Below are 26386 nucleotides of genomic sequence, written 5' to 3'. Positions count from 1 at the left end.
TGTCATCATCTCTAGTCCTCCTTCCCAGGCAAAAGGAAGACTGAATGTCAATATGAATCTGCAGTTCCAGAAGTTCTGTAAGACCCTGGAGCGCACAGGCATTGCTTGGGCAGCCCTCTAATGAAGTGGAACATGAAAGAGAGGGAAAGACCTTTCCCCCCTGGGTACAGACATACCCCAGTATGGGATTTTGTACCTTGAGAACTTATTTATTGGGGGCGATGCTCGCAAGAGCAAAATGAAAGTATACCTGGATGACTGGATTTATGAGCATCTGTAAGACTTTCCTAAGAGCCCAGCAGTACTTGGACAGAGAAGGAAGCTTTTAGGAGTTTGGAAGAGACACTGAAATTTGGCTTACTACCTTATGGTAGCCCCATTTGCGCATCTGTGTAGACTAGAAAGAACCAGGGAAACTCAGCTTACATTTTTGGAACTCACTCTTTTTTTTTTTTTTTTAACATTTATTTATTTTTGAGACAGAGAGAGACACAGCATGAATGGGGGAGGGGCAGAGAGAGAGAGGGAGACACAGAATCGGAAGCAGGCTCCAGGCTCTGAGCTATCAGCCCAGAGCCCGACGCGGGGCTCGAACTCGCGGACGGCGAGATCGTGACCTGAGCTGAAGTCGGACGCTCAACCGACTGAGCCACCCAGGTGCCCCGGAACTCACTCTTAAAATACTACCTGTACCAACTCTGGGATCAGAGCCTCTGACCTGGTGAGGATGACAGCAGTGACAGCAGCCTGGTGGAATCCTGCTGCATGTGGCCCTGGGTGAGGTGGCCTGGGAATTCAAACAGGAGAATATGGTGGCACCTGGGTTGCTCACTCCTTTATTCAGACCCTGTTGCCAAATTATTCGTATGGCCACACCTACTTTCAAGGGATGCTAAGAAATGTAGTCTTTATTTGGTGTAGCCACAAATCCACAAAAACTTGGGAGTTCAATTAACAAGAAAAAGGAGGAAAATGAATATTGGGGGACAATAGGAGTTTCTGACACAAAGCACAAAGTGGGAAATGAGAAATCTCTGCATACCTCAATTTCCAGTGAGGGCAGCTGGTCTGTAAATGCCACAAAGAAAGGGGAAAAGCCTGGAATTTAAATAAAGTTTGAAGTTTTTACCATTACATGAGACTAGACCATTTAATTACTGAACTACTTGGGGAATTAGAGTGACCAGATAACCTTTTATTATCTACACATGACCAGAAAGGTCACAGAACCTGCCTTAAATTTTATCTAGGGGCAGAATGAGACTGTATTCCACAAAGTGGGTTTACATAGATACAGAGAAATGAAAATAAAATTGCTTCCTGATCCCACCTTGTGTTAGGGTAGAATAGGCTGTAGTAACAAAAAGACCTTAAAATTTCAGTACATAACATAATACAACATTATTTCTTATATGTAAACTCCTGAGGAGGTTTGGATTCCAAGGGCAGCTCTCCTCCTCGTGGTGAATCAGGAACTTAAACGAACAGTGGCTCTGCCATTTTCAACTATGGCTTCAAAGGTCATCTTGGGTATCAAACTCTCAGTTAGCCAGAAGGGGGAAAGAGAAAGGAGGAGGAATGTGGGAGGTTTTTAATAGAACAAACCTGGAATTTGGTGCATATACATCTGTTCACCTTCCACTGGAGAGAATTTGGTCATGTGACCACACCCGTTTGAAAGGAGGCTGGGAAATGTAGTCTGTGTACAGAGAAGAAAAGGGCATTTTGGTATGTAGTTGGCAGTCTTCACCCCATACCTCATGATTGTTGCTTACCCAATATAATGGTTATAACAGTGAGTTACCAAAAATTCAGTCTTTGGACCAAAGATGAAAAGGATGGAAGTGTTGTGCCAGGTCCAGAGAATAAGATGTTTAAAACATTGGCTGGAACTTTCCTTTAAGACACCAGAGGAGTGGCAGAGTCATAAAGGAGAAAAGAGAAAGAATGAGGCTAGTATAAAGCTTATGGGTGCCACATCAGAAATATGCCTGGTGTCAGTACAGACTGGACTCTGGGGCAGGATGCTGGGGATGGCATGTATACAAAGTTTAGAATTGTGGAGAGCTACAGGGCCATGCCATTAAATTTCAGAGCAGATGTTTGAACACAAAGGGGAATTTCCACGTGTAACTCTTAGAAACCTCTTCACAAAAAGTAGAAAAGAAAGGAACTCTCACATGACAGAGGGCAATTCTCACTCACCCCATCAAGTCAGGAATGGTGGGCAGGAGTGGCCCATCTATCTCCCATGATTAGTAACACCAATACAAAAAGAGATAACAAAAAGAGGAAACCTAAAACATGTGCAAGAACCATTAGGAACTCAGGCCATGGGTGTAGTGCTCAGTAAGTCTTGAAAGCCCAGCACCACAGAGCATCATCCAGGCAGTGACTTTTTTTTTTTTTTTTTTTAATTTTTTTTTTCAACGTTTATTTATTTTTGGGACAGAGAGAGACAGAGCATGAACGGGGGAGGGGCAGAGAGAGAGGGAGACACAGAATCGGAAACGGGCTCCAGGCTCTGAGCCATCAGCCCAGAGCCTGACGCGGGGCTCGAACTCACGGACCGCGAGATAGTGACCTGGCTGAAGTCGGACGCTTAACCGACTGCGCCACCCAGGCGCCCCTCCAGGCAGTGACTTTAAAGGTTGCCAAGACTAAGAGGGAATCTGTCCAGCCCCACAAGGGGAGCACTTCTAGACCACTGTCTAACTACTGTTGTAGTCAGGATGGCCTTTTCCTGGCAAAGTGCAACAGTGCTGCAAACAACTACTAGTGACTGAGAAGGTATGATCTCCTGAGAGGCTCCAGGAAATATCAAGCAGCCGCTAACATGAGCCACCAGGATCTTTTTAGGATCAAGCATCATGGCCATCTCCAAATACTTGGGCCATGGGGAAGTATGGCCAACAATATGGTTTTATGAAATAGCCTCCCACGCCAAATGTCCTAGAACACTTCAGAATCTTCCACTGGTGACTCTAAGAGAGATACAGCCCTGCAGTAGGAATGTGAGTGGGTGCTTGCCCTGCCTCCAAACCAAATTGCCACCTTCATGAATGACGTTTCTATGGCCTGTAGAGATATTGGCATGAGTCTGTTCAGAGCAGCCATCTCCCATCATTTTTTTCCCCATTCCTTGTTGCTCCTGACTGAGTTCTTTCCCCTATTCCAAACTTGCCTGGGAACTCAGGCTCCCTCGCTTGGTGCTCAGTTCTCTCCATGCTTTATCTGGGGCCTACTCTCCCAAATCTTCCAATCTTCAGTTATCTTGGGTAAGATGCTCTACTCTACCAGCCCCTGAGGACCTAGAGCTTTGTTCAAATCTAGACTGGTACCTCAACCATCTTCCAAAGAGGAGGGTTCAGGCACTGGTCTCCTGCATTTCTTAGGGCAGCCAAAAGACCTTCAGGCATGAGGAAAAAGCTCAAGGCAGGTAGGACAAGACTTACATGGACCCTGGAGCACCCCAATATTTTCCAGTAGGAGATACAAAGATCTTTAGATGGGACTCCAAAGGGTTTTGAAGGGTCAAGACTCTAATGGTATAAGTAAAGCTACCCCCAGTAATGGATACATCTGGCCTTTTCTGTGGGGTGTGCTTCCTCTGAAGCACTCTGTTTAGGTAGGCAGAGAGAAACTAGCAAGATCAGGCTTCTCTCTACCCAAATGCATTGGGTCACCACCTGAACCAATTTTTCATGTAAAAGTTTGACAATAGTGTTTTAAATTTTAGTTGTCCAGATTAGAATCCTGAGTGACAGTCAAAATTCCAGATCCTAGTGTCTGACTAACTTCTGCCTGATAGCTAAATTCCACCAAATGCCAACACAATTCTTAGAGATACAGTACCAAATAATTCCCATGCTCAACTTTATTCCTTTTTAGCTTTTATATTCAGACAGAGGCCAGAAACAAACACCACGTTCTCAGCTTCACCTGAGCATGACAAGGTCCAGGTACACAAAAATTGTCCTGTTGTACAAAGAAGCTGGGAGTTTTATCAGGCTGCCTGAAGAAAACCCCAGGAAAACCTTGGAGGCAAGCACTGTATCTCCAGGGCAACCTTTTGAACCAACAGGCCTTAGGTCTCCACCCTTGACTCAACGAACTGGCTAGTTAGGACTCCACCCAAAGAATGGATTGTATACCTGGAGGGTGGTTTCCTTAACTTGTGGGCTCATAGTTGTCAGCTTGCAGACTCCTATCTCTTCTTGTTTCAAGTTCCACTTATGACCTGTGCCTGGAGCTATGAGCACACACCTCTGGAAGGGCATCTGCATGCTTTCCAGCACACTGTCCTTCAGCTGTGCTGAATGTTTTTGAATGTTTTTGAAAAAACATTTATGAAGGTATACTTGATATAAAATAAACTGGACAGATTTAAAGTCTGCACTTTGATAAGTTTTGTCAGATGTAAATCTCTGTGAAACCATCACCATAATCAATAAGTGAACATCCCAGAAGTTTTCATTCCCTTGTGTAATTCCTTTCTTTCTGCTCCTCCCCACACCCATTCCCAAGCACCCACTGATCCTCTTACCAACACTATAGATTAATTTGCATTTTCTACACCTTCATATAAGTGACATCATGAAGGATGTACTCTTCTTTATCTGGCTCCTTCACTCTGGCTGTCCACTTTTTTTTTTTAATTTTTTTTTCAACATTTATTTATTTTTGGGACAGAGAGAGACAGGGGGGAGGGGCAGAGAGAGAGGGAGACACAGAATCGGAAACAGGCTCCAGGCTCCGAGCCATCAGCCCAGAGCCTCCTGACGCGGGGCTCGAACTCACGGACCGCGAGATCGTGACCTGGCTGAAGTCGGGCGCTTAACCGACTGCGCCACCCAGGCGCCCCTCTGGCTGTCCACTTTTAAGAGACACCATTCTGAGGAGAGACAGTTCAGCTTAGTGAATCCTGTCAAGAGCTCATGTGCAGAGACTAGGTGTCATGAATTCTGGTTAGGCTATATAATTTTTCTACAAGGATGCCAAATCTACTTTCTGTTCACTGGACCTCTCATAACTGGCAACAAAAATAATTTACACTCTTAAGTTATTGCCAAAACATATAACCTTGAACATTGTTCCCTCTCCCTAATTCTTACCAAAAACTCATGTAAGTAAAACAAAGTCCATGTGGGATTCATTAAAGGGTATGCAGTACCCAGTTTTGTGGATTACGTAGTTCCAGACATTCACAACACTGTGAATTTTGTTCACACTGTTTTAAACCTTTATGATGAATTGTGCTTTGTGATTATGCTCTCAGTTTGCAGGAACTCAATAAGAATCGGGTATAATGCTGAAGAATTTATAGATGAAATACTATGATATCTGGAATTTGTGTTGAAAGATCTCCAGGATTGACTGGGAGGTCTCAGTCGGTTGAGCATCTGACATCAGGTGAGGTCATGATGTCACGGTTCATGTGTTTGAGCCTCACATCAGGTTCACTGCTATCAGTGCAGAGCCAGCTTCAGATCCTCAGGTCCCCTCTCTCTCTGCCCCTCCCCACCTTGTTTTCTCTCTCTGTCTCTCTCTCTCTCTCAAAAATAAATAAGCATTAGGGGCGCCTGGGTGGCTCAGTTGGTTAACCATCCGACTTCAGCTCAGGTCATGATCTCACGGTTCATGGCTTTGAGCCCCACATTGGGATCTGTGTTGAGAGCTCAGAGCCTGGAGCCTGCTTCAGTTTCTGTGTCTCCCCCTCTTTCTATCCCTCCCCGGCTCATGCTCTATCTCTGTCTCTGTCTCTCTCTCAAAAATAAACGTTAAAAAAAAAACATTAAAAAAGTCTCCAGGGGCGCCTGTGTGGCTCAGTCGGTTAAGCGTCCGACTTCAGCTCAGGTCATGATCTCACAGTTCGTGAGTTCAAGCCCTGCGTTGGGCTCTGTGCTGACAGCTCGGAGCCTGGAGCCTTTTTCAGATTCTGTGTGTGTGTCTCTCTCTCTCTGACCCTCCGCCGTTCATGCTCTGTCTCTCTCTGTCTCAAAAATAAATAAACGTTAAAAAAAAATTTTTTTTTAATCTCCAGAAAAAAATAAAAGTGGTAAGAATAGGTTGTGAGAATGGCCAAATTTTGGCAGTTATTGAAGCTTTGTGATGGACATAGGAAGATTCATTATACTCCTCTTACTACTTTTGTGTGTGTTTGAAAATTATCATCACAGGCAGAGAGTTTTTTCAACAGCTGTAAAGGTCTTTGTTATAGGGATATTGTTTAAGATTTTGTTGATTTCTCACTATAGTATATTTTTGATGAGAAACTAAGGATAGATTTAAAGCTTAAATAAAATATTTATCAGGGGCGCCTGGGTGGCGCAGTCGGTTAAGCGTCCGACTTCAGCCAGGTCACGATCTCGCGGTCTGTGAGTTCGAGCCCCGCGTCGGGCTCTGGGCTGATGGCTCAGAGCCTGGAGCCTGTTTCCGATTCTGTGTCTCCCTCTCTCTCTGCCCCTCCCCCGTTCATGCTCTGTCTCTCTCTGTCCCAAAAATAAATAAACGTTGAAAAAAAAAAAAAAATTAAAAAAAAAATAAAATATTTATCTTAATCCAATGTATAGTAGAGAGTAATTACTTAGTAAAATGACTTTATAAGAATTGATTTGTAGGTATTAGTAGCCTGACCTACTTGGAACTTGGAAGTTTCCTTTGATATTGGACAAAGTACAAAGGGAAAAAAGTGTCTTTCTTCTGAGAGGTTGGTTTAGGAGCATATTGGATATAGGAAGAGTTTCTGAAAAAAGTTTTAAGACTTCCAGAGTCTCAATACAGAATGTAAAAATTTAGTATGAAACAGTAAAAAAATAATACACTGTGACCAATCAAGAGTGCAAAGATAGCTTAATATTTTAAAGTATATTCAAATTTATCATGCTTATAGGCCAAAGGAAATACACCATATGGTCATTTTTATTATTGACACTTGATAAAATTGAACAATCAATCCTGTATAGATACAAAAACAAATGAATCATCAGAACCTAGGCATAGAAAGATACTTATGCTAAAGAATGTCTATTTCAAATCAACCATCAACATAACACTTACTGAACTATTCCTATGATATCAAGAATTAAACAAATTTCCCACTATAACCACTATTATTATTTATATTTTCTAGATAGTCATATCCAATATAATAAGATAATATAAAATTAAAGAGCCTAAATATACATTGGAAAAGAAGCAATTAACGTATTCTTATTGGAGACTTAATTATCTTCCTTAAAAATTGGGAGAGTAAACTGAAAAACCATTAAGTTCAGAAATGTGGGTAATAACAAAATAAAATATAAAAGCAATAGATTTTCCATTTACCAACAACAGCCTGTTGGAAAATATAATTCAAAAAATTATCATGTACAATATCAATATATAAAATACTTGAAACATACTGAAAAGAAACGTTCACATCCATGGAAAAATTACAAATGTTTTTGAAGGTCCATAAACATTAATGCAAATACCACAAGTACTTGAATGTGAATCCTTAATATTGTACACAAGTTTCTCCCAAGTTATCTATGAATATAAGGTCATTATGATGAGGGACAGAAGCAGAGAGATGTTTGCCCTTTGCCCTGAAGGTTGACCTAATGCCTACACTGTTTCAATAAGGATCAAATACCTGCTGGTTGCTACATTCTTTAAGGGTCTCATGACTGCCTGTATATCTCACCAATAGTTAATATTGAACTGAATGATAAGCACCAGAAGAACCTTGCAAAAGTAGTTTTAGAAGTACAAAATTCAAAGAAATTCAAAGAAACTTTTGTAACTGATACTCTCTTCCTACATGCCCCCTCCCCTTTGATTACTAAGTATATAACCACCAGCCTTACACAGCAAACAGTGCAGCTCTTACTGCCCACGGGTCCTGTCCCCATGCTACTTAAATAAAGTTACTAAGTTGCACCATAAACATCTCAAGAATTATTCCTTGACCATTGTACTCCATGACCCCAACATCAGTTTTGGTGGCCCATTATGGTGACAGTGACAAAGTGAATCCAAAAGTAGCTTGGTAAGCCTTCTTTGTTTCTTTTTCAGAGATTACCTGAATAATACAACCCTTCAGAAGATGCCTTGTCCAAATGCTCAGGAGAGAACCTCTTGCCTGTGGCTACACTATGGGGAGAGACAAATTCCTGCCATCTGGCCAGACACTAGTATCTTGGCTGTAATAGCATTGGGCTCAGAAATCAGGATCTCCTTGTTTTACTTGTTCTTTTAATACTTGTATTCTTTGGACAAAGGATGGCCATACATGCTATTAGGTAGCCGCTGATCCTAAGACTTGCCTGTAAGGTTTCCTCCAAAATAACCTGGCAGGATCCCTCAATGAGCATAAAATCCAAGTTAAGTCCAACCTCATACATCCCGAAAGGGACTAGTTCGAGCTATTACACAGTTGGGTCATTCACTCAACAGGGGACCGCTCCTTTGGGACCGCTCCATGGATAAAGCTCACAAGAAAGTTGCCCAGATTAGAACTAGGAGTTCCACACTTTTGTTTTCTCATGTGTCTCATTTGTCCTTCCCCATGGGCTGTTTGGCATTCTTGGTCTCAGATTGAAAGTACTTCTAGTTTAGATATATGATGTTTGATATGATATGAAATAGCTGCCTTTCTCAACAAAGGCCAGGACCTTTACCCCATCCATTAACACTATAACTAGAAGCTTGCAAGGGGTATTATTATTCGTTGCCAAATATATTTACTCCCTCAAAATTGAAAGAGGCAGCCTCAATGTTTGTTGTATTTCAGTCCATCTACCGGCCCCTAATGTAGCCTAGGATGCAGGAGGGAAGTGAAGGGAGGTCGACATTCCCTCTCAGGTAGTACAGAGGTGTTAGAGTGGTCAAGAAGAGGGATGCCTCTTGCCACTCTGAACTCCAGGAACATTCGGCAATATTCCTGATGGGATACCATTCGGAAACCAAGGGGGATTTTAGTAATGGACTCTTAGTTAATGTACTCTCTTTGCTTTGTAAGGTTTAACTATGGGATCAACTTCCTCAATCCCAAAGGAAGGATTCTCTCTTTGGCTGTCTCCTAACACATTGGAGTCAATTTGGATTTAAAGAAAAAACTCCAGGGGTGCCTAGGTGGCTCAGTTGGTTAAGCCACCAACTTCAGCTCAGGTCATATGATCTTGCAGTTCATGGGTTTGAGCCCAGCATCAGGCTCTGTGATGACAGAATGGAGCCTGGAGCCTGCTTCGGATTCTGTGTCTCCCTCTCTCTCTCTCTGCCCTTCCCCTGCTCATGCTCTGTGTCTCTCTCTTTCAAAAATAAATAAGCATTAAAAAATAAATAAATAAATAAATAAATAAAGACAAGAAAAGAAAAAGTTCAAAACCCTACTTCCCACCCCAAATAATAAATATTCTGCCCCCTAGTTAACAACTGTCAATAAAAGGTAGAAACCCAACCCCCAGGATGTGCAGCTTGCTTTCCCCTCTCAGAACTCCTGAGTGTTTTTTACTTTAATAAACTTTCCTATTTCTGTTACTCATCTGCTGTGCTACATGTCTGTCCTTGAATTCCTTTCCATGACCAAGAACCTTCAGCAATCCGTTTGGGTCTGGCTGGGTTGAGGCTCCAGGGCCTGTGGTCTCCCCAGTTTACCCGGCAACATCTTTTTGGTGACCATGAAGGGACCTCTTCATCAGTAAGTCTCCAACTCTTGCCTTTCTTGTGCTGGAGAATTGCTTAGTCACTGTTCTCCTTTGTTCTACTCTCTCTTTCTTCTGATCTACTGGGGGAAAAGGCCTAAAAAAGAAAGAAACAAAAACCATTGGCTCACCAGATTAAATGCAATCTCAGTGTAGGGGAGACTTTTCTCCCATTTCCCAAGGAAACTCATGTTGATTGAAAAGAAGGATTGGCAGGGGTTCCCTCTTCAGGATGCATGCCAGGCCAAAGAGGTAAGCAGGTTGGGCGGGGATGCCCACCTGCACCAGGGATGATAGTTTGATGGATCCAAAGAGATGCCCCAGGGGCCCAGCCTATCCAAGGCAATGTTCTTGGGGTTCAGCAAGGATGCCTCTAGCCCAGGAGACTCACTGTTTATCTTTCCTCTAAACCCTTAATCCTATCCAACACTCTCGTTGGATGTATCTTGAGAAACTGGAAACAGTTTGACTCCAACACCTCATATGCTTCCTTCCCAAATCTGCTTCTTTTGTAACTATGTTGGCCTCAATATAAACTAGAGGATGGAGAAGTATGACCAGAAAAACTGACCAAAATGCTGTATGGTTAGGTTGTTATGGCCCTGTACCCAAATCCTGATCTGTCCATACTTCTTTAGGGGGCCTGAGAACACCCCTCTCTTCCCCCTCTACTCCTCAAATCCACCATCAGTTCAGCTGTTTCTACAGAAGTAGAAGCTTCTGTTAATCCGCTATATCATCTGTGTTCTGTCATGTTCTCTCTGTGCCCCCTTTTTGCCTCTCTTAAAAACAGGTTGCTGCCAAGATCATGTACATGCCTCCCTTTTTGTCCTGAGTAATTCATCTCCTCTTTTTTGCTTCTTCTGTGTGTATCAGATTTGAAATACATCTTGAGAGGACTAGATGAATGTTGTCTGACACTTGTTGTATGTGGGGGCTTCTCCCTTATTCGTTTCCAGGTTAATGGCTATGATAATTGGAGCCAATTGTCTGCGGTTAGTCTACCTCAGGATGGGGACTTTAAGGAATATTTCCAAGCAGCTGCTGAAACTCCTTTTGTTTCCCTGTTTTCTCCATCTCAACATGGACTGCCTGTTTTCACTTTTTGTTGATGGAAAGAAAACGTGCATCTATCTGTTCATCTGTCCAAGTTGATGAGCTTTAGGACCTGGAGTCCTCTTTCTTCTGTCTGGCCTTTTATCCACCTCCAGCCCTGATGGTGGCACCTCACCTCTTCTGCCCCCACTTCCCCCTCCTGCTGTTTCTGCACCACCATGGTCATGGCTTGAATCAACTGGCTCTGATACCATCCTCCAGTGCCATTGGCTCTTGTTCCTCCTTCCCTCACAAGGAGCAAAGAGCACTCTAAGCTGTTAGGCCACCTCCTTATGAGGTTCAAGCTGAAGCACTTCCCAAATCAGCATGAAGGGGCCCAAGAATTCCCCTGGACTTAAACTGCCCACTTTAGATTTCCCCACAGGTGCCCCAAGTAAAATCAATCATGGGGAAACAATTGATTGACTTTTACTGGGCATTGGTGCAACATATTCTGTATTAAGGCTAATGTAAGTTTGTTAGTTTAATTATGATAGACATGTCTATAGAGTTATCAACATTAAATATAAAACTATTTCACCAAGGTTTACTAAAGGTCAAATAAGCTCATGTTATCTCTGTTGCAATTTGTCAGCAAAAATGGCTTAAAATGATGGTTAATTTTGTCTGTCTCATAAGAGTTTTCATGGGTAATTGTTAAGAACAAGTAGGTATAAAAAACATTTTTTTAATGTTTATTTATTTTTGACAGAGAGAGAGAGAGACAGAGAGAGACATAGCATGAGTGGGGGAGGGGCAGAGGGAGAGGGAGTCACAGAATCTGAAGTAGGCTCCAGGCTTTGAGCTGTCAGCACAGAGCCCGATGCAGGGCTTGAACTCACAGACTGCGAGATCATGACCTGAGCCAAAGTCCAACACTCAACCGACTGAGCCACCCATGTGCCGCTAGGTAAAATTTTTAAGTAGCTTTCAAAATCTTTGGTAACCTGAAACTTTATAAAGTTTTGCTAAGTTAAATGATAAGTTGGGTTGAACTCACTGGCTATCTAAATCTTTTCCAAAGAAGATAAAATACTAAAGCATGAGTTAATGAATAAGTTTGTGCTTTTGGCCTCCCATCATGGAGAAACTGAGGATACTTGAGTCTGTTGGTAAACACGTTTTATGCCTTACTGAAAGATTGTACTATGGGAAAACATATGTTTTTAGAAATTATGAAAAGCATTTATAAATTTGCCAATCTAAGGAATTGTTATGTGACAGATAGTTCACAATTGGTTACTACTTAATTTTCACTGGAGACTAAGGTTTCTAAGTTAAAATTCTGCTAAATGTAATTAGGACTGATGGAAATGATAAGGAAAGCAACTTTGTATGCACAGAAGTCAGAAATGTGTAAGGAAGGTATAAGAAATAAGAATACATTTTGTTGACAGAAAAAGAAAGTTTTAGAAGGTTTGTGAAGGAAAATCTTTGGAGAAGATTTTGGTGGTCAGGACTAAGACCGAAATGGATGGATTTTAAAAGTACACTAGTGGGGCGCCTGGGTGGCTCATTCGGTTGAGCAACCGACTTTGGCTCAGGTCATGATCTCACGGTTTGTGAGTTCGAGCCCCGCAGTTCGAGGCTCTGTGCTGACAGCTCACAGCCTGGAGCCTGCTTTGGATTCTGTGTCTCCCTCTCTGCCCCTCCCCCACTCATGTTCTCTCTCTGTCTCAGAAGTAAATAAACATTTAAAAATAAATAAAAAATAAATAAAATAATAAAAGAACACTGGTAAAGATAAAAATCTGCCTTTCTCTCTGTTAAAAAGAGAAAGTTTTCTTTGTTGGTCTGCTCTTAGTAAGAAAGTGTAAACAAAGTTTTTCTCTTCTTGATCTGCCCAGAAAACTAAAGCTTCTATGTGTTGTCTTTATCAGGTCTTTGATTACTTAATAGAAATGAAACTTGTCAGTATTAAAGAAGCTGGGTTTTGCTAACAACTATGTAACTTCCTATACAATCCCTCACTGCCACCTTGGTTAAATGTAAATATTAAATTTATAATCATCTGTGATCCTATCTAGGAATGTACTTTGAAACTTCCCCCAGATTTTAATCATAAATGAAGTCTTTTTGACTAATTAGGCCTTGTCTATTTGGTATGTTACATTACATGGGAAGCACTGTTAAGCAAACAATGATAAAATTTCTTATGTTGTTCAGGTAAGTGCTATAGTTCTAGAAATTACATGAAATTCCTGAAGTTTTAATATGTTCTGGTATAAGGGCTTCACTTGACCTTCTAATTATATTTCACCCTACATGTTTTTTCATTTGGCTGGTACTGTTAGCCAAGATGCAATAAGAAGCTATTCAAATCAAAGGGCTAAAATCTATCAGAAGGGAAGAGGGGTAAGGGGCAAAAGCAGGGAAGAATGTGTTTTATTTTGCAGAACCAACAGGTTCAGCCAAGGACACACTGGTTAGGTATTTCACCTGACAGCCCCTTGCTATGTATGTCTCACCTGATAGCCTCTTACTGAGGACCTGCACAGAAGCCCCCCTGAGTTGTCCCGAAGATATCTTTAGCTCATTATAAAACTAAGATCTTCTCCTATAGGTAGTTTGCCACCATTTTTTGAACATACGATGCATGCACTAGCAGGTTGATGTGCTAGGCATGCACAATTTAACTGAAGTGCATAAATAATAGAATATGTATGAGTTCTTTAATGTTGTGGGAGACATGCCTCCTAAAAATGGGCCACTTTGACATGAACATTGAGTTAAAAACAATCAAAATCCAGCCAATTGAGGAGAAGCTCTTTACCTTCCCCTTAATGGCTTGCCTGATATTCATTAGCCTGCTTTTTCATCAAAGAGAACTATTAACAGAAATTTCTCTTTACCTTAGAAACTCAACTACATAATAGGGCAACTTTGTTTTTCAAATATCTCATTTTCATCTTCCTGCTAATGGCCTTCCGCCCCTTTGTATCCTTAGACCCTACCAGCTCTCTAGTTCATAGAAGCTTCAAGTTGTCTCATTGTCTTTGGAATTTCCATGTCTGTGTGGAATCCCCATAGGTACACCTATTTAATTTCACTTTCTCCTGTTAATCAGTCTCATGTCACTTTGATTCTTAGTCAAGCTAGAAGGACCATGAAGAGCAGAAGAATTTCTTCTTCCCCAAAAACGTATATGCAAGGTCCTTGCCCCTACCCCGTAAGAATAGAAGCTTCCTGTACTAACCCCACAAGGACATAGTGTTTTGAGAGCTATCTTGCTGTCTCCTTACCTGTAACAAATAATAAAAAGCTCTTTGCTTTCAACACTTCCTTGGGTTGTGTTCAATTTGATGCACTTCAAGTACTGAACCCCTTGAGTTCAGTTATGGTCTTTATTAGTATCATTTATAATAAACTGTAATTCTAAGTATGGCATTTTCCTGAGTTCTCTGAGTCATTTTAGCAAATTATCAAACCCGAAAGGGGACCCTCCATATTTAAATCCAGTTGGTGAGAGAACAAGTGGGGACCCTCAAACTTGTGGCTGACATCTGAAATAAGGGCAGTCATGTTAGGGACTGTACCCTTAATCTGGGAGTCTGATGCTAACTCCAGATGACTTGTGTCAGATTTGTGATGCAGTATTCCAGTTCTTTATCCACCTACATTCATATATTTTCTGTCATGACCTTGCTGGGGTGTCTCCACCTGCATGATTTCACAAAGGTCAGAGGCCAAGGAAGAGCAAATTTACCCAGAGAAACAAATTCCAAATACCTTTTGATATGCATTCCTAAATTTTTACAGTTTCTTGCTCATCAATTCTCTGTTATGCCTTTTGTTTCTCTGATTTTACTAGATTATCTAGATTTTGACAACACTAATAATGTATTTACATAAGTTTAACCTGTATGCCTTCAGGATACATTCTCCTACTTTCTCCATTTTTTTCCAGAATTTCCTCAGCTGTGTGTGTGTGTGTGTGTGTGTGTGTGTGTGTGTTGCTTATGCAAAGCCCCAAATCACCAAGCCAAGACCTAACTTAATTACAGTTTCAGCCTCTCCCAGAAATAGAATCTTAAATCAGTCAATCAGGAATCACCTGATCAGTGCTAGTTGGGGATCTGTCTGACAGACTTCTGCCATCTCCTAAAGGAAAGTGACCTTGCCATAATCAATCTGCTTTCTGCCTCCTTGTTCCAGCTGACATCTGCCTAGAAATGTCTTTCGTTTTATACAGCGCCTTGGAGCTCCTTTTCATCTGCTAGATGAAATACTGCCCAATTCATGAATCATTGAATAAAGTCAATAAAATCTCAAATTTTGAGAGTTGAATTTTGTTTTTTTAAGTGTATATTCATTAGCCTGACTTTTCATCAAAGAGGTTTGTCATCTTGATGTTTCTTTTACCATGAACAAAGGAATGGATGGATTACACAGAACAAATAAGTGAGTGATTATTATACGATATTGATCACTGCCACAAAGGCAAAATATATATTGCTTAAATTTTCTGGATTGGAGGGGGCATTTTACTTTCCTATTTTTATTTTGTGCCATGAAAAGCTACTCCTACCCTAAGCTACATTGAACTGAGCTGAAAGACTTAATGCTACCCATCCCACAGGTGGTCTTTTCATTGCACTGAGGATTCTTGTATCACTGAGACTTCTTGTCTTTTCCACACACTGTGGAATGGTTTCAGCAATGGTCACAGCCTGAGATAGTTCCTTTCTCAGTGTGGCCTCTTTTCTCACCTCACAGATTTCCATTAGCTGATTCTCATAGTGGCTTTAGTTGACTACTGGCTTCTGGGACCAAACATCATATTAATGAAGCTACCAGCCAGGATGGTGCAATGGTGCATTTATCAACCACATTTCCCATTTTATTTTAGCTTCTTCAAGAGCAAAGCAATCACTACCTCTAGCTCTTGGAGGAGGATTTTAACTACCTCATTTAATTTTATGGGAACTTTCATGAAAAGCAACCATATTTGATCTATGTCCTTTGAGCTGAATTGAAGGCCACCTGCTTGCATTACACGAAAAAGGAAACAATCTGTTTATAGCCTGGAAGCTCTTTGAAGAGATTCCTCTGATGGAAACTTGCTGAGTAACACCATTCCCCCAAGATGGCAGAGGACAAGGTGCTGACACCAGATGTCTTTGTCATTGGCATATGGTTTCATCAGCGGATCCATCCCTCCAGCATTTCTTCAGCCATCCTGTTCCCTCATGGACTTACCAATTCATCACAGAAATGTTGAATATCAGACCAAAATGAAAATGTTGTAAGATAAATTTTCATAATAGTTAATTCTGAGGCAGCAAAAACTACACCTAAGTAGGACTATAGGTCTCATATATCAGCAAGAGAGGCTGATCCAGGCATTCTCCCTTGAGTCCTTCACTCTGATGGGGTTTTTATACCCTGGTTATTACTCCTTGTGATGGTTCATTTGATGTATCAACTTGAGTTGGCTAAAAGATGCCCAGATAACTGCTAAAACATTTGTGGGTGCATCTGTCTATGAGGGTGTTTCTGAGAGAGATTAGCATTCGAATCAGTAGACTCAGTAGATTGCCCTCCCCATTGTGGGTGGGCATCATTCAATCTGTGAGGGCCTGATGGAACAAAAAGGAGAAAGAAGCTCTTTGCCTGAATTGAAACATGTGAGAAATAAGCCCACTGACCCAATCAAAGGAAGGACGTGGAGATTCAGGGCACAGTGAAGAGATGCTTTAATCAACATTCTTGCAAGAGCGGGTGTCTGATGGACAGGCACACTCAGGGAAGTTACAGTACGCAATTTATCTCCTAGCATGCAAGTCCTTCCCCTGGTTCCTCATTGGCTGAGCACTACAGAAGTTACAACCTTACCCAGAAGTTGCCTATGCCCACGTAAGGCAAAAAGTAGTCTGACTGGAACAAATGGACGGACATTCCTTGAGGTGATGCAGAGACTTCAGTTCTTTGGTACATGCTTATTGCAAAGCCTGTGAAAAAACCTTGTGAAATGGAGAGGGGAAGAAAACCAGGAAGTGTCTAAGGGTTTGGGACTCCATTGGGGGTAGAGGAGTTGTACATATTTCCAATAGATTATAAACCTATTGTTAACTAGACAGCACAGCTTTTATTTGGTATTTCTGAAAATGAATCATCTCATTACTTCTCACAGAACATCTCTCTCTCCCGCCCTCAGAGGTCACATTCCTGGTTCTTGAGACTTCATACTCATACATTTTAACATACTAATACACCATCACCTCTTCTGATTCTCCAGCTACAGACAGCAGAGCAGGTTGGAACTTCTAGATCTCCATAATTGTATATATATATATATATAATAACCAGTACAGAACCAGTAAGGAAAAAGATACTGCTTTTATTTTTTTATTATTTTTTAAAATGTGTATTTATTCATTTTTGAGAGAGAAGGAGAGCACAAGCAGGGGAAGGGCAGAAAGAGAGGGAGACACAGAATCAAAAGCAGACTCCAGGTTCTGAGCTGTAAACCTAGAGCCCGATGTGGGGCTTGAACCCATGAACCGTGATATCATGACCTGAGCCAATTCGGTCACTTAATCAATGGAGCCACTCAGATGCCCCTAGATACTGTTTTTCAAAAACATTCAACTGAGCCTGCTTTGGATTCTGTGTCTCCCTCTCTCTCTGCCCCTCCCCTGCTCACACTTTCTGTCTCAAAAATAAATAAATATTTTTAATTAAAACAAATTCATTTGAGTAAATTTAAATCTAATTGGTTTTATCAAACGATTCAATCAAGCAGCATCCCATCTAACAAATAGAAGAGAGCTCTGAAGATTTTGTACAAAATGTAAGATTTTTACAGACAAAGAGAGGGACAGGAAGTTAAAAGAGTGGATTATTTCAGGCAATGTTACCTCCCTTTCAGGGAAGGCAAGAGATCTTACCATACAGATTACCTCATCAGTATGGATCAGGAAATAACAGACTGGTTAAAAATTCCAGTCCTAGATAGTTGAAGCTGATGCTGGCAGGCCAGGTCCAAGGACCCACAGGACTAGCCGAGAGGGTCCTTGGCTTCAAGAAGGATGGAAATTAGATGGGAGCCAGCAAGAGGTAAAAGCAGAGTTTATTGAAGATAAGATAGAAAGATATGGACCCAGGTCTGGGAGACTCAGAAAGGAAAAGAGAATGAGTCTTATCTTTGCTTGGGGTCTGGAGTTCTTACTGGTGATTGTGATCTAGTGCACATGTTCTCTTAAACATCCAGGAACTGGTCAGAAAAAGGACAGGGTCCAGGTGTCTTTCATAAGTCACTAATTCCCTGAAGTCAGTGGTCTTGGCATCAAGGTGTTTGAAGTCAGTGGTCTTGGAAAACATTTATGACAACCCTCCTGGTCACTCCTTACATGCTATCTATTGTACTGGGAGATTCCAAAGATATCATTATCTATTTATGCCTTCCAAGGAGTACATGTACTATTTGCATTACAAGGCACATGTAGAGTGGGCTAGGGGTGCAGATCCTGGCAAGAATGGAAGCCAGAAAAAAAAGGCAAAGGAAAACAAATGGCTTTTTTTTTATGGGATACCTTCAGTTTCCCTATCTCAGAGGTAATTAAGTAGTCTAACATGAAAGAAGAATCTGAGGATGCTCTTAGGGAAATGCCAGAAGGAGAATTAGACTAAGTGCATCCATGTTAGATTTATATAAATCTTTCATTGGTTGGCAAAAGTTCAAAGGTGGACATCACAGTGCATGCGTGAGACTAAGGAAACAGACTATCCCATACATTGCTGGCAGTAGTGCAAATGGCACAGTCCTGAGAAGCAGAACATGTAGTATATGCCAAAATTATAAATGCATTTACCCTTTGATCCAGAAATCTCCCTTCTGGCAATCTACCTTATAAATTTGTCCACACAAACACAAACTTGTTCAGCTTTAAGGTTAGTCATTGTGGCATTATTTGTAATAACAACTTATTATATTGTAATGTAGCCCAAGTGTCCAGCAATAGGGGACTGGTTGAACACATAACTCTGCTATATGTACCAATGGAATACTATACAGCTATCAAAAGGGACCAAGACATGAAGAAGACCTTTATGTGCTTTGAATTTTTTTTTTTTACATTTTATTTATTTTTGATAGACAGAGCACAAGTCGGGGAGGGCAGAGAGAGACAGAGACACAGAATCTGAAGCAGACTCCAGGCTCTGAGCTGTCAGCACAGAGCCCGACATGGGGCTCGAACTCTCAAACCATGAGATCATGACCTGAGCCAAAGTCGAATCCTCAACTGACTGAGCCACCCAGACGCCCTCCTTTATGTGCTTTGATATGGAAGTATATCCAGAATATTTCATTAAAATTTTAAAAAGGAAGGAGAATATATAATATTGTTTTTTAAGATTATATATATACTATATATACACTTATATAATATATATATATATTTATAATATATATAATATGCTCTTTTGTGTAAGAAAGGAGGAAATAGGAGCACCTGGCTGGGTCAGTGAGTAGAGCATGGGACTCTTTATCTTGGGGTTGTGAGTTCAAAGCCCCATGTTGGGCACAGAGCTTACTTAAAAATAATAATAATAAATAAAAATAGAAAATAAAAATAGAAGGGACAAAATAAAAGTATTTATATTTGTATAAAAAAACTTTGGAAGAATAAATAAGACACTATTACAATAAAAATGGTTACTTACATGGGCAAAGCAAGGGAGAACAAAGGTAGGGATAGGGTGGGAATGATATTTCTCACGTACCTGTTGATATCACTTGCATTTTTAACTATATAATTTTAATATCTATTAAAAAGTCTTCCTAAAACTAATGCAATGTTATATGTCAGTTATAGCTCAATAAAATAAATAATATATTTTAAAATTTTTTTAAGGTTTATTTATTTTTGAGACAGAGAGACAGAGCATGAATGGGGGAGGGTCAGAGAGAGAGGGAGACACAGAATCCGAAGCAGGCTCCAGGCTCTGCGCTGTCAGCACAGAGCCTGATGCAGGACTCAAACTCACAGACCCTGAGATCATAACCTGAGCCGAAGTCGGAGGCTCAACTGACTGAGCCACCCAGGCGCCCCTAAAATAAATAATATTTTAAAACTAAATTTTAAACAATGCTGCTTTGGAAGATTGTTAAAAACCTAAACAAGAAGACTTCCAATTTGGGTAAGCTATAATAATTTGTGACAAACTAAAGTGGCCACAAAACTATAGGGGCACCTCGCTGATTCATTTGGTAGAGTATGTGACTCTTGGTCTCGGAGTCGTGAGTTCAAGCCCCATGTTTGGTGTAGAGGTTACTTTAAAACAAACAAACAAAAAACAACTAGAAAAACAATGTTTATAATCACCAGAGATCTGAGGAAGCAATTCATACTATAGAACTAATTTTTGTCAAAGTTCTAAAGGGAGAACCTAAGAAAGTGAGCTTTTGATCTGAAACTGCTTTTTTCCCAGAGGCATTTGCTGACTCTGGGCTCAGGAAAAAGGTTAAGACTCTGAGCTTGGTTCAGGCAGAGTGCCATGGATGGAGATAGGGTGACAAAACTGGAGAGTTAAGAGGTCTCAAAACCACAGTATCCCTTTAAGACATTTGCCAAATTTTGAATGCACATAGGGCTGCAAGCAGAAACCTCTGAAATGAATAATGTTTTCCACAGTCTTTCAGAGTTTTGAACACTAGAGATTAGAGTTAAGGACCCTCCAGGGGAAAGATTCCCAGTGAAGACACTAGGCTCTTACAAAAACTTGTAGAATTATACCCTAGGAACAAAAACAAATAAAAGGTGGACTACAGTCTTAAAAACTAAATACATAAATAACTGCAATTCAGCTTTAGCACAGCTAGGTCACCAATTAGATCAATGTGGTCAGCTTCCATTCTGTTTGCCTAGCAGAAAAAAAAAAGTGAACTCTGTAGTAAAAGACATCATCATCTGAATAAGTCACAGTTTTTATTTATTTTTTATTTTTTAAATGTTTATCTATTTTTGAGAGAGAGAGAGAGAGAGAGAGAGAGCGAGGGAGGGTCGGCAGGGGCGGGAGGGGTGGTTGGGGAGAGGATCTGAAGCAGGCTGCGTGCTGACAGCAGAGAACCTGATGCAGGGCTCAAACTCATAACTGTGAGATTGTGACTTGAGCCAAAGTTGGATGCTTAACCAACTGAGCCACCCAGGTGCCCCTAAGCCACAGTTTTTATAAATAATATTTAATATCAAATCAAAATCCGCAGACATGGTGAGAGTCACTTCCATAAAAATGAAAATCAAGAGAAAAACAGGCAATAAAAATAGAAACACAAGTGATCCCAACATTGTGTAACACAAAAAGGGCTTTAAAAGGACTATAGTTAATAGGTTCACAGAAAGAGAGGAAAAGATGGAGAAGCTATATTAAAATGGAGACTTTCACCACAAAATTGAACTCTATAAAATAATCAAATGGAAATTCTGGAATACAAAATTACATCTAATATTAAGAACTCAATAGATGGTTAACAATGGGTCAGAAATAGCAGAAAACATACTTGGTGAACTGGAAGACATACCAGTTTCTGAACAGAAACAGAGAAAAGAATGAAAAACCCAAGAAATATTTGTTAGGAGAAAAGAGTAAACTTTTTAAAAATCTCTAATGATTTATTAAAGATTAAAGAAATAACTGGGGCGTCTGGGTGGCTCAGTAGGTTAAATATCTGACTCTTGGTTTCAGCTCAGGTCATGATCTCACAGTTCATGAGTTTGATCCCTACATCGGGCTCTGTGCTGACAGCATGGAGTCTGCTTGGGATTCTCTGTCTCCCTCTCTCTCTGCCTTTCCCCTGCTCACTCTCTCTTTTCCTCTCTCTCACTTAAATAAACTTAAAAAAATAAAGAAATACTGAAAGCAGATATTCAATAAGCAAGAAATAAGGGACATGCATCAAAAATACTTGGGGTTTCTTTTTCTGAGGAAGCCTCTCTTCTGTTTCCATTCCCTTCTTTTTGTAATAAATAAATAAAATAAAATAAAATAAAATAAAATAAAATAAAATAAAATAAAATAAAATAAAATAAAATTTCCAACCTTGGAGACATTTCAGGAGAATCCTACAAAGGAAAATGCCTAGAATTAGATGGGCATAGGAGCCACAGTGCAAAAAAGAGAAGGTCATAAAATGTTCCAATGCCTTGAGAATCATGTTTATTGATTTTGGTTATAAAATTTATACCAAATGTCACATTCCTTCTTTTTTCTCAATCAAATGGAATCTACTCTGTGCCCCAACCTGCCAGGCTGGGAAGAAATTCAATCCTCGTCATTAGTGGGGCTCTGTCCTCCCTCTATAAGGTTACAAAATATCAGGGGCTTATGCAGTATCAGAAAAATTAAAAGCAATGCCAGGTCCTTTTAGTGGTAGCTGCCTTAGCTCAAGCTGCTATAATAAAACACCATAGACTAGGTGGCTTAAACAGTAGACATTTCTCTCACATTCTGGAGTCTAGGAAGTCCAAGATCAAGGTGCTGGCAGATTTAGTGTCTAGTGAGAGCTCTCTTCCTGTTTTGCATGCAGATGGCCATCTTCTCACTGTAACCTCACATGGCAGGGGTGGGGGGTTGACTCTAGTCTTTTCCTCTTCTTATAAGGGCACTAATTCTATCATGTGTGGGGAGGGGGCCCCATCTTCATGACCTCATCCAAACCAAATTATCTCCCAAAAGCCCCACTCCAAATACCATTGCACTGGGGATTAGGGCTTCAACATAGGAATCTTAGGGTGGCATAAACATGCAGTCCATTTCAGCAGCCATTGTTTTTGTTGCTCCCCCTGCTTTCAAGCCCTCCAGTCCTGGCTGACAGAGAGTCTACCTGGGAGACTCTGGCTTATTTGCTCCTACTAGGAGAAACTGTGCCCAGCCTCTCTAAGCATTCTGTAGCAATCCCTCGGACTAAGAATGTCCCGGACAAAATTAGGTGCCTGGGTCTCCACCACTGATAGGGAGAAAGTCCCAAATTTCCAGATCCCAGAGAATCTCAGCCTCTGCTCAGCACACACCCACAGGCCACTTCTGTCAGCCTACGTGTTAGTACATAATCCAGATGCCAACAACCACCCATCTGCTCCATACCCAAAAAGAAGCTCAGAATTGAGAACAACTTCATAATTTTCTCAGTGAGGAAAATGTACATAGAGCAACAAAAACAAAATAAAAAATAATTCCACAATAAACTATCCTGCCACAAGCCTGGCAGCTTAGATAAATTCTAATGGAATGAAGAGATAATAAATACTGTAGCCACAATTTGGCAAAGTGAGTTAAGTAAATGAGTTCTTACAGAGCCAACAAATGAAGGCACAGGTATGAAGGCTGTGCTCCAGGTAAAGATTAAACTTTTCCAGTTACCTTTTGTTGAGAAATAACTATACCAAATCCAGTAGCTTAAAACAACAACCAGTGCCTCATAGCTCATGATTTTCTCTGTCAATTTGGCAATTCTACTCTTTTTTTTTTTAATGTAAGAGTTACAGTTAATTTATTTATTTAAGTAATCCCTACACCCAATGTGGGGCTTGAACTCATGACCCCAAGATTAAGAGTTGCATGCTCTACCAACTGAACCAGCCAGACACCCCTCTTCTACTCTTGATGTTGACTGAAATCACTTGGCACCATCAGATGGCAGATGGGCTTGGTCTAGAGTGTCCAAGACAGCATCCCTCACATTTCTGTCTCTGGTGGGGACAGCAGGACTCTGGTGGTAGTTGACAAGAGTGCTACACATGACTGCTTCAGGCTGCAGCCTTGGGGAATTTGAACATCTTGCATGGCAGGTCAGGGTTCCCAGAGTGTTCCAAGAGACAGGAAGTAGAAGTTGGCTAGGTCTGGAAACTAGCTCAGTATCACTTTACTGAATTTTGTTGATCAAAAAGCCATAGAATACACCCAGATTCAAGGGAACCTCAACTCTTAATGGGACAAGCAGCAAAGGATTTGTAGTCATCTGTAATCTGCTTCACTGGATAGAAGTGGACCCCTCCCTCTGGGTGATTCTAGGTGAGTTGTGTCCTGCTTTAGCAACAGCACCTATGAAACTTGATGGTTCTGGAGAAGATAGTGAGAAGACCTCCAACTTGATCAGTAGTGTCTGTGTGGCTGCTGTGAGCAGCACACAGGCCTTACTCATGGATTTACAAATGCTGATGCTCATGCTCAAGAGTCCAGCTAGTATTTTATGAAGGAGGCAGCAAATTAGGAGCTGTCAATAACACAACCCGTCTAATTCATTTCAGTTTTTCCAGGAGCTTAAAAATGCATGAGATCAATTCAGGAAGCCATTAAAAGGGTAAGCAAAAAAAAAAAAAAAAAAAAAAAAAAAAGTCCTTCATGATTTAAATTCTGCACCACCTCCCCTCCTCTTGATGAGACAAGAGCAAAGATGCTACGAGAAGGGCACAGAGGACAGTGAACACTGAGACTGACTAAAGACCATTCCCATGTTCCTCACTCCATTCTGTAGTTTCATTTCTCATACTTAAATCTTTCTAAAACTGTTTTACATAAATAGAGTACACATACAGAAAGGCACACAAATCGTAAGTGTGCAGACAATGAACTTTCACACACTGAGCACATCATGCAACCAGCGCCTAGATTAAGGAATAGAACATTCCCAGGATGCCAGGGGCCTCCTTCATGTCCTCTTTTAGTCACTACCCTCCCCACAGAGTAACCACTCTCCTGACTTCTGCAGTCTTGCCCGGACTTGAGCTTTATATAAATGGAACCTGACAATATGTGCCCTTGTATAGACTTCATGCCTGCAGATTCACCTGTGTTGTCACAAGTTGCTGTGAGATGATGCATTCTCATCGCTGAGAAGTATCTCACTGTATGAAGCCATTACAATTTTTCTTCCTGTTCTTTTGTGGAAAGCTTTTTGGGCAGTTTCTGGTGTAGGCTGCAGCATGGTCCCTCATAGGCATATCTCTGTCGGGAGCCGTTCTGATTGTCTTGCTTCTTCCTGAGGTGCAGGCCCCCGCCAAGACACAGGGCCCCACTAAGATGCAAGGCATCACCGAGGCACAGGCCCTGACCAAGACACAGGGTGCCACCAAGGCACAGGGCACCAGTCTGAGGCATTTGAGACCTGGCCCAGCTGGCAGCACCACACAGTGCTTCTTTCCCAAGGGCTCCAGCCTGCTAGGGCTCAAATAAGCAAAGCCTCCCTCCTATCCCACAAACCATCCTGGCACTTCTACCACCTCCCCAGAGCTTAGCCCAAAGACTCTTTCCTCTGGACCCATAAATGTCCCCAGCCTCATCACCTTCCCTCTTCCCCTCCAGTCCAAGGGGAGAATGTTGCTCTCAGTCTCCCCTTCTCCTAAATCCTGGGCTTTTGCTGTGAACCTTTTCAATTCTCTCAAAGGTCTAGTATTTAAAACTCAGGAGCCATGGAAGGATCACCATGTCCTATCTGCCACCCTTTCTCCACTTAGAGCCCTCCTTCCCCCCATCTCTTACCTGCAACGTGGGCAGCGCTCTGTGGAACATGATACTTTTCCTGGGAGAGCTTGGCATTTTCTCAGCCTGCACCAGAGAATTACAAGCCCCATGACCCTGAATTCCCCCTGACTTACTTGACCACTTCTAACAGCACAACCTTACAGTGTTTTAACCCAGGCAGGGGAGCCTGTGGTGCTTTGTAAGGAGCCAGACTGTCTGCTATCTAAGCAGTTAAAGCTGGAAAGGTTGCCCCCACCTTGCGCTGCTCAGCCTCTCTGCCAGCTGTCACCCAGCTTGCTGCCCCTAGTTGCTCTCCAGCACATGCGAGGCAGGGTTAGCCACCTCCCTTCCTCAGATGTGACCACAGCATCCTCGCCCAAGCAGTGTCTTCCTTGAGCACTCCTTGAACCGCCCCACCCGTGGTCTCCAGAGCACAAGGCAAGAATGGAAAGGGAGAATTTGTTGGTAGCCAGGGCTATCTGTTCTAGTGGGGATGCCTGCCTGAGAGCAGTGGAGCCCATCGAGCACCCGACATACTGATCCACCTCCCATGCCTCTCTCCTCCAACTGTCTGGGACTCTGAAGCTTCAGAACATTCTCAGAACCTTGGTTACCAGGTGGGGTGGACAAAGCAGTATTTGGCGAGTGAAGATACATCACTCTCGTTTCTCTCTCACCCCACACTGCAACATATGCCTGTAATGTTACGTAACTACAGTCATAACTACTCTTATCTGAAGCACGATAGAACCTGAACCATGGCAGTAGATCAAGTTTAATATGTGAGTTAGGAAAAATGGAGGCATGGTTCAATGTTGTATCATATAAAAACTACATCAGTGTGCACCCACACAAATACTCTGGGAGGCTGACGGAGACTCACTGGGGCAAGATGTGGAAGGGGCTCCCCCTGGTGGGATTTCCAGCAACTCCCCATGGAACTGCAATCCTAACTCAGGCCAAAGGCCCAAGCTAAGCAGTCTGCCATCTCAGGCAGGATTGGAAGACTTTCATTTGCTGCAGGGCCAAGTTATGACTCCTGACATTCTCTGTCCTGAAATGACACTCAGTTCCAGGAAGAACTGGCCTCTGGGACAAACTTGCACTAGTGCCCAGTCTGACCAAGCAGGTAGCCCAGT

General features: G+C 41.6%; 2 long non-coding RNA genes across 2 annotated transcripts; both read right to left on the bottom strand.

Moving 5' to 3' along the window:
* Window positions 1-692: 692 nt before the first annotated feature.
* LOC147580831 (uncharacterized) lies at window positions 693-4636 on the bottom strand. The gene is made up of 3 exons (XR_015250786.1): window positions 4547-4636; window positions 1636-1699; window positions 693-1098 (listed from the first exon to the last, which is right to left on the bottom strand). It is a non-coding gene; the product is annotated as an uncharacterized LOC147580831 (long non-coding RNA).
* A 226-nt stretch (window positions 4637-4862) lies between these two features.
* Window positions 4863-26171, bottom strand: LOC147580830 (uncharacterized). The gene is made up of 3 exons (XR_015251132.1): window positions 25266-26171; window positions 9643-9786; window positions 4863-4894 (listed from the first exon to the last, which is right to left on the bottom strand). It is a non-coding gene; the product is annotated as an uncharacterized LOC147580830 (long non-coding RNA).
* Window positions 26172-26386: the final 215 nt, after the last annotated feature.

This window comes from Puma concolor, chromosome B2 (assembly GCF_028749965.1).
Source record: "Puma concolor isolate L17-30 chromosome B2, mPumCon1.1.hap2, whole genome shotgun sequence".
In the NCBI taxonomy this organism is placed as follows: domain Eukaryota; kingdom Metazoa; phylum Chordata; class Mammalia; order Carnivora; family Felidae; genus Puma; species Puma concolor.
Note: the sequence above shows the minus strand (reverse complement) of the source record. Positions and strands in the feature narration are given on the sequence as shown.